Genomic DNA, 9547 nt, shown 5'->3' with positions numbered 1-9547 from the left:
ATGTCTTGTGTGTCACTTCATAGATTTTCTTATGTAACCAACACAAGACAACTGTATATACCAATTAAGATGTAATGCATACTCAGTGATAAAGGCAGTTGGTTATTAAACGAAACATTCATTTAACTGTGTGTGTGTGTGTGTGTGTGTGTGGGGTTTAAAAAGCGCATATGCTTTATACAATAAGTTCTCTCTACTTGCAGAGATGCCATGAGATTGGGTAATAGCAAACCTTGGCCAGATGTCATGGAAGCAATCACTGGGCAGCGGAAAATGTCAGCTCATGCCCTTCTTGAATATTTTAAGCCTCTTATCGACTGGCTGGATGAGCAAAATAGTAAAAACGGAGAAACTATTGGCTGGCCAGAGTACAATTGGACTCCAGGTGGGTATGCTGGAGTAATATTTGGAAGTAATATGATGAAATTCATTGAAAAGATAGCTCAGAATTTACTCTAAATGACTGAGCCCACTCACTGGCATATTTATATGGGGTATCACAATACCTGGAATTACACCAAAGCATAATATACTGTTCTAAAGCAGTACCTTTGACACTTAGCAATGTAGAGCTGAATATTATTTATGACCATTGCACTTTCAGATCTGTTTCCCGTACTAGTTGTAAGTGCTGGTACTGCGTACTATCATAAAAATATCTGTCTTGATCCTGAAACTGCAGGTCTTTTATTTTAGAGGAAAAAAGAGAGAGGATCTGTTTCCGATGCACAAGGTAATAAATTATTTGAGTAAAATGTAACCTTTATTTTATATCTTAAAAATTGTTATGAATGTGAAGACATGTTTTGTTCCATGTCTGTAAAGTCTGACTGTTGCGAAATATTAAAAAACATGTAACATTGGTGTAATGACATAACACTGTGAGTTAAGGAAAAAAGAAAAATACATATATATAACTAATAAACAAATATTAAAACCTCTGAGCGTCTCTTTCGTACCTGTCCTCTACAATTTGTCTCTGTGCAAACCCTTATATTGTGTGTCTGCTGCAGGAGATGATATAGATGTTAATAACGTGTAGTATAAATGTACTTCTGTGGGGATTCTATTGTGTACCTTGAAGAGAGAATTGGATACAATTGAACACAATTGTGTTCCTTATAGTCATAGGTTTATAACTAAGTATCACTTTTGTGCTCTTGTCAGGGACCTTGGCTCATTGCCCAGAAATGATATTGTGAAGACATCTAGGGGCCCTACTCATTTCCCGATGCGCCGCCGAGGTGCCCGACGGCCGATACGGCCGACGAGTGACCCGGCGGCGGGGGGGGGGGCAGTGACGGGGGGGGGAGTGAAGTTTCTTCACTCCCCCCGTCACGCGGCTGCATTGAAGTGCAGGCAAATATGGACGAGATCGTCCATATTGGCCTGCATGCACAGCCGACGGGAGACCAGCGATGAACGAGCGCGGGGCCGCGCATCGTTCATCGCTGGAGTCTCCACACTGAAAGATATGAACGAGTTCTCGTTAATTTATGAACGAGATCGTTCATATCTTTCAAAAAATCGGCCAGTGTGTAGGGCCTATAAGTCCTATCTATCTAAAAAAAAAATTAATATACGGATAGGACTAATCTGCTAGATATTCATTTATATACATAGGGAATTTATCTTCCCCCCTGGACATGTAAAGTAATGAGAAAATATATATGGAGATATATATGGTGAAGTGTGGTTGGGGGTGTCTCTTGCATATAGTATCAAAATTCAAAATAGAGACTCACTTCACACATGGATTAGGTCAACCAATCCCCTCTCACATATAGTGTCGGGTGTCATATAGGGAATTTTTCTGACACGTAAAATAGTGAGAAAGTGTATATATTTATAAATATGTGTATGGTGGAGTAGGGGTTTAAGGTGTCTCCTACTTTATAGTATCAAAATTCAAAATAGAGACACACTTCACACTTGAATTAAGTCAACCAATCACCTCTCACATATAGTGTCAGATGTCACTGTGTCATATAGGGGATTTTTCAGACATAGAGTAGTGGGAAAGTATATATAGAAATATATGATGAAGTGTGATTTAAAGTGCCTCTTGTATATAGTGTCAGTTTTCAAAGTAGAGACATACTTCACATGTAAATTAGGTCAGCCAGTCACTTCTCTCATGTAGTGTCTGGTGTCACTTACATATATTCAATAATGAGTATTGGTGGATCATCTCTCGCTTATAATGTCAGATGTAAGATCCCTCTACCTCTCAATAATGATAGGTGTCACTCATAAATACTCCCACAATAAATATTAGTGAATCATCTCTCACTTATGATGTCAGATGTGAATCTCTCTATCTCATAGTGATTCACCAGATCTTTCATATGGTAATGTTGATCCCTATAGTGACTCAAAAAACGGCATGACCCCCTATATATTATAATCCAATTCCCAAGATATCTCACTTATCTATGTCAAGCCCTATTGTATTAGAATAAATATATTATTTCATAATAATCAGGTATACGTATAGATATTGGTATGTATAATTGCAGATGATTGAGGTTTTCAGTTCCGTTCTGGGTTTACAAAAATCTAGTTATATGTAATCATCTGGGCAATGAGATCCCTTATCTGTGATACTCAGAATACATTATCCTTGCATATACATTTAGCTCGTAGTAGGTGGTCTGAGTTCAATAATAAATAGTCACAGTAGTATCTACCTATTTAAATTTTCATAGATCGCTCCACTGAATAAACTATCCTTGCATATAGGTCTGACTCGTGGTGGATGGTCTGAATTCAGTGATGAATAATCGCAGTAGTCTCTGCCTATTTGAATTTCTATAGATCATGCCACGGATATATATCAATACACTGCTATGATCTCCATTAATACAATCTGCACTTGTGATATAGTATGCACATTTCAATTAGACATGAGAGACAGGTACGTAGGACGCTCAGGCCCTACGTACGTTTCGCATTTGCTTCGTCAGGTTAATCTGAGGCAGCGGGTGCGGTATCCTTTTATCCCATCCGCTACCAATCAGTGCATCACGCGGGTAATTCAAATCTTGTGACGTGTCTAGGTCCATTAGGGCCGCTCAAATCTCTATGTATGTAATTGCCGGCCCGGATCAGTAAATTGTAGAGGACAGGTACGAAAGAGACGCTCAGAGGTTTTAATATTTGTTTATTAGTTATATATATGTATTTTTCTTTTTTCCTTAACTCCGTGTTATGTCATTACACCAATGTTACATGTTTTTTAACATTTCGCAACAGTCAGACTTTACAGACATGGAACAAAACATATCTTCACATTCATAACAATTTTTAAGATCTAAAATAAAGGTTACATTTTACTCAAATAATTTATTACCTTGTGCACCGGAAACAGATCCTTTCTCTCTTTTTTCCTCTATTTTCTAATATAGGTACTCTTACCCAGTGCCGTAACTAGGCATTTTAGCGCTGTGTGCAAGAAATGACAGTGCCCCCCCCCCCATGTAAGATAGGGGCAGAGCGCGCAAAAAAATTCTAGGGGCGTGGCTTCACGGGGAAGGGGCGTGGCCACAAAATAATAGCAATTCATACTACGGTGCACAGTAGTCTACATTATTCAAATGACGCTGCACAGTAGCGCCACTACACCAGGTAGAGCCCCTTTTATACATTACAGCAGACAGTGTCCCCCTTTTTACACATTGCGGCAGCCAGTCCCCCTTTTTACACATTGCGGCAGATAGACCCTTTTTACACATTGCGGCAGCCAGTCCCCCTTTTTACACATTACAGCAGCCAGTCTCCCTTTTAACACATTGCGGCAGCCGGTCCTTCTTTTTACACATTGCGGCAGACAGCGTCCCTTTTTTACAATTACAGCAGACAGCGTCCCCGTTTTTACACATTACGTCAGACGGTGTCCCCCTTTATACACATTGCGGCAGCCAGTCCCCCTTTTTACACATTGCGGCAGCCAGTCCCATTTTACACATTGCGGCAGCCAGGACCCCATTTTACACATTGCGGCAGCCAGTCCCCATTTTTTACACATTGCGGCAGCCAGTCCCCATTTTTTACACATTGCGGCAGCCATCCCCATTTTTTACACATTGCGGCAGTCATCCCCATTTTTTACACATTGCGGCAGCCATCCCCATTTTTTACACATTGCGGCAGCCAGTCCCATTTTTTACACATTGCGGCAGCCATCCCCATTTTACACATTGCGGCAGCCAGGACCCCATTTTACACATTGCGGCAGCCAGGACCCCATTTTACACATTGCGGCAGCCAGTCCCCATTTTTTACACATTGCGGCAGCCAGTCCCCATTTTTTACACATTGCGCCAGCCAGTCCCATTTTTTACACATTGCGGCAGCCAGTCCCATTTTTTACACATTGCGGCAGCCAGTCCCATTTTTTACACATTGCGGCAGGCGGTGTCCGAGAGACAGAGAGAGAGACAGCCAGAGACAGAGAGAGAGAGGGGGGGGGGGGGAATATACTTACCTTCTCCCCGCTGACAGGCTCCTCGTGCTGCTCCCTCGGTGGCGGCAGTGAGATGAGAAGGAGGAGGAGGGAGGGGGAGCAGGGAGCCGCAGCAGCGCTATGTTATTGGTAGTAAGCGCCGCTGCAGCATCCCCCTCTCCTTCTGTATTGGCTGCCGGGCAGCCAATACGGAAGGAGAGGGGGATGCTGCAGCGGCGCTTACTACCAATAACATAGCGCTGCGGCTCCCTGCTCCCCCTCCCTCCTCCTCCTTGTCCGCTGCCTTCGGCGCTGGTCTCTCTCCTCCAGCACGGCGCACACAGAGGCGGCATGTAATGAGTCAATTTGACTCATTACATGCTGCTGGCCGTGCGCCCCCAGGGCAACTGCGCTGTGTGCCAAGCCCACTTGGCACACACGTAGTTACGGCTCTGCTCTTACCTGATCTGTGGTAGCACCCCCACTTTCCGTATTATTGATTGTTACGGTATTTAGATTAGGGGTATCGAACTATATACTACATGAGATAGATATTATTATTCCAGTGCAACAGTTCCCTTCCTCTTCCCCTTTCCCTTGCTTAAACTGATTCAGGGTCTTTTATTTTAATAAGCATGAGCATGTATGAAAGTGATAAATATAGCATGTAATCACTTGGGTCACACATAAAGAGAGAATAAAAAACTAGAAGAACTGAACAGGCACAGCAGTTGGTAAAAGCACTAATAGAGGGATAAAATATTTTATGACAGGTGGGAGGGTGTATGGGGAAGGGAGATAGGGAGGGGGAGAAGGACCTTTGTTGGTAGATATGGAAAGAGATGCATAGGTTTCTTCTTTTAAATGCCAACTTTGTACCTCCTTAATTAGAGGTTCTCAACCACGGTCTTCAAGGCACCCCAACGGTCCAGGTTTTAGGTATATGCATGGCTCAGCACAGAAGGCTAAATCAAATTTACTGAGATGCTAATGAAGTCACCTGTGGCCAAGCATGGATAAACTTAAAACCTGGACTGTTGGTGTCTTGAGGACCACGTTTGAGAACCTCTGACTTATTGTATACCAAACTTTACTCTTTCTTAGTTCCATCGGTTTCCGTTGAGCCACTTCCACCACCAAGCACTGTAGACTTCCTGGGAATGTCATTGAACAAAGGGCAAGCATCAGCAGGAGCATGGGTCCTCTTGGCAATTGGAATAGTCCTGGTCATAACTACCATCTTCTTGGGTGTCAAGTACTCAAAAACAAGACGTAGAGCAAATAAGTCCTCCTCTGAACTGGAGCTAAAATAAGATGGATCGCATCCAACTAGCAGAGTGCCATCTGCGGGAAAAAGTCCTTCGCCAGCATTCCAAAAAATGGGGACACTCCGTGTATGAGTTGCATCAGGGGAAATCTTGTTGACTATGCAAAGAACTTCATCCTTGGAGGAGCAATCCACCAGCGCCTTCAAAACCAAATTTTAAAGGCTGTACTTTTACAGAGGTGCTGATGGGAAGGGAGGTTTGGGGTAACTGGGTAAAAATAAATTTGATAATCGATTTGTGATCATGTCAGGGTTTTTTTCTTCAATGGGAGCAATAAAATTATTGTATGTGGAAACTTTACAGTTTTGCTGGTTTCAATTATTTGTTTAGCAGTAGAGGCAGGCCTGTTATTGTCATTGATTTGTAAGGTGTTGGTTATCTGCGGCACTGAACAGTGAGGACAACAGAACAAATAAAACGAAGACCTACATGGTAGAAAACAAAATGCAGACATGAAAACAACGGGTAGGGAGTGCTGTGCCACGAGACATGTTACATATTAAGGGGCAGATATAATAAGCCTTGGCGAGAGAGAAAGTAAAGAGAAACTATCACCACTAGGCTTCTGTCACTTTTCAAATGCAGCCTGTAACATGGCAGCTAGGAGCAGATTGGTTTATAGTTTCTTTCTCTACTTTATCACTCTCCAAGGCTTAGTACATCTCTCCCTAAGTGTTATACATGATGTCTTAAACAAGCAGAGATTGTGATAATTGTCAGTGTGTATTAGTATGGGTAGTATAGGTGGGGGTAGAGTAAGCTCTAGCAAAGAGAGCAATTTTAAGAAAGTGTTTAAAGATTTGATGGGTATGGAAGAGCTGATGAAATATTCATGACAATCTATTATCAAATTAACTCTGAGCTAATGAAAGCTCTGAAGTAGGTGAGCGTATATTATGTCTCCACTATAGTACTAATTTCTAGCACCCTAATGAGCTGTTTTAGTTCATCCAACTGTTGAAGTTGGATTGCACTACTGCGCATACCCCATATTGGTTCTGACTTGGAGGCTTCAATACCTAACAACAATGATGGCCACCGAACCTACTACTGCACATGTGTGGCTCCATCTTGTCACTGTTAGGGTGCCAAGGTGGGAAACTGACGTATTCCACTTAGTTCCAGAAATACACTGTAATTTCTACATCCACAGCACCAGAGAGCCACTATACAGAGCCTGGTACTGATTGCATCCGCACCGCTACCCAGATACCAGCTGGTGACCTGTATGCTCCGCACAAGCTTAGCTCCATGCCACTTGTTTGTGTATGCATAGATGTGAGCACGACTGTACCTTCACTTTACAACTTTAATAAATAACCCTATTTGGTTAAGTACTGTGCTGTTTGTCAGCACAGGGCAGTTTCTGGTGTGTACAGTCTCACTCTGCCATACAAACGGCACCTGTACACACACACATTCCAACACCAAGGTGCTTTCCTCTGTGAGCAGGCTTTTTTTTTTTTTATTTAACCAGAAACACTGCATACAATTTTGCAAGACATAGGCATGAGTCAAGCATAAGAAACATTACATACAGTGATATGTAAAACTTCTATGTGCATCCACTACAATATATAGACATTGTGTAAAATACAAACACGTACATGATGCTTGACATGTTAATGTAAATGAGATACAGTACAATTAAGAACAAAGGTAAACGAAAAGGGTGTCTAGCACTCTCCCATCGGCCAACATAATGGGAGGATCACCCAGAACAATGCGAGTTTCGCACCACTAGGTTAGACGCATGCTATTCTAAATCTGGGATTTCGCTGAGGTTGGCAAAGTTGCAATAAAACATTCCCATGTATCAAAAAAGGAAGAGGCCTTATTCTCCTTATGAAATATTGTCTTCACCCAGTCCACTTGAAAAATAAAAGTAACTCCCTATATAATTAAAAATTAATAGGGGTTGGGTGTATTCTTGTAAAATGGTCTTTGTTATAGCAAGCTTGTATGACAAGCATTAATTTCCTACTGCCCAGAGTAAGTTGCTGGCCCACTCAGGAGTAAAAGGCCAGGTGGGTCTCGGCTTCTGCCTTACCCACATTCAGCAGCCTTGGACCACTGGACATTCCCAAAGACTGTAAAGGTCAGCCTCCTTTCTGACATATCTAGGGCAAGTAAGAGAATCAGAAATTATATAACGTCTGTGGGGAACTAATGAGTCCTACGATAACAAAACCTGAATTTATTATGTAGTACCCAAGCACAACTGATCTCCCTTTTTACTACATTTTACATGTTTAAAGTTTTCAAAATCTCATTTTATTTTCATTCATTTATAAACTTTTTGACACTCTGCCCAGCTTGAGTGAGGGGTGTGTGAATCCATCTGTCCTGGCAGCTGTGATAGAAAGAACCTCAAAAGTGATGAAGTGGGTTATCTGTTTCGGCTCACAAGGGTATTCTACGTGTAATAAAATAAATATGTCTCTGACATTTAATTGGGTTTGGGTTACTGTTCAGTGCCAAGTCTTAAAACGAACACAGCAAGAGTAAGTGGCCAGCAATCCCAGAGATCTGTAATCGTGAGAAGACATCTGCTAGCTTTGACACCAAATCCCAGACTACCTTGTTAAACACATGCTCTTGCTAAGTGAACAAATTAGTTTCTCACTTGTCAGAAAATGTGTTGGTCTAGTTTCTGTTTCTTATTTTTTTAATCTGCATTCTTATCACAAAAGTGTAAACACTGCATGTTATAGCACTGGTTTACTCTACATCAATAAACACATGTTTAACTGGTTCTACAAGAAGTATACCAGGATAGGATACATAGATAACCAACATAGGGGCAGATGTTTTAAGCCTGGGGAAATGATAAAGCGGTGATAAGTGTAAAGTGATAACGCAGCAGCCAATCAGCTCCAATATGTAAATTGACAGGAGCGGCTTGGCTGGTACATTATCACCTTCCACTTATCACTGCTTTATCACTTCTCCGGGCGTAATACATCTGCCCCTATATAGTTTGTTGAAAGTTGTCATTCAATATATAAATTTGATTAATTAATGTCCACTTGTCATCCTTCCTTTTTAAGGGTTTTTATATAATACAACTAAAGTGTTTTTTTTATGCTGTGTCATATCCTAGGTCAGCAAAATAAACAAACCAATGATTGGAGTCTCAGCCAACTTTTGTCCATTTGGGTAGTAATGGTCCAACCAATATATATATATTTGGGGCAGATGAGGACCTCCAGTTTTCCGGGATCACCATCTTTGCTGCATTATTTAGATATTTAAGCTCTAAGTGTTTTTTATTTTGAAATAACCAGAATTGGAAATCTGTAGGGACCTCTTGACCACAGATGTTCTTGGAAATTGAAGTACTGTAAGCATTTGCCAAAAGGCGCTGATCCCTGGACAGGTGCACTAAATATTGAATGGTGTACCAGGGTGAGTAGCACAACATCAGCAAACATTGCGAACAGAGAGAAACATAAGACATTAGGACTATGGAACTATCGGGATAGAAACTTGAATTTCAATAACTGATGTACTCTGGGAACTAATATTGGAAGTCATCTAGAGAGAATTAGCAATCCCTCTGCCAGTCCATGGTAAATATTGTTAATAATGAGCGCTTATGTGTGTACGCCTGTAATAAAAATAGTAGTTAATGCAGCAAACTGACAAAAGGTACAGTATATGTGTTTAAATATAACTGCATTAAAATACTGTAGTATAGATTATAAATGCAGGCACAACAATGTTTATAGTCTTAAGACTTTATGGGCATTTGTTGGTTAAAGTTTATTGGTGG

General features: G+C 41.3%; 1 long non-coding RNA gene across 1 annotated transcript; it reads left to right on the top strand.

Annotated features, from left to right (window-relative positions):
* The first annotated feature begins 19 nt into the window (after positions 1 to 19).
* LOC135014846 (uncharacterized) lies at positions 20 to 6072 on the top strand. Its single transcript, XR_010213212.1, has 2 exons — positions 20 to 385; positions 5549 to 6072. It is a non-coding gene; the product is annotated as an uncharacterized LOC135014846 (long non-coding RNA).
* The last annotated feature ends 3475 nt before the right edge of the window (positions 6073 to 9547 follow it).

Source organism: Pseudophryne corroboree, unplaced genomic scaffold (assembly GCF_028390025.1).
Source record: "Pseudophryne corroboree isolate aPseCor3 unplaced genomic scaffold, aPseCor3.hap2 scaffold_2897, whole genome shotgun sequence".
NCBI lineage: Eukaryota > Metazoa > Chordata > Amphibia > Anura > Myobatrachidae > Pseudophryne > Pseudophryne corroboree.
Note: the sequence above shows the minus strand (reverse complement) of the source record. Positions and strands in the feature narration are given on the sequence as shown.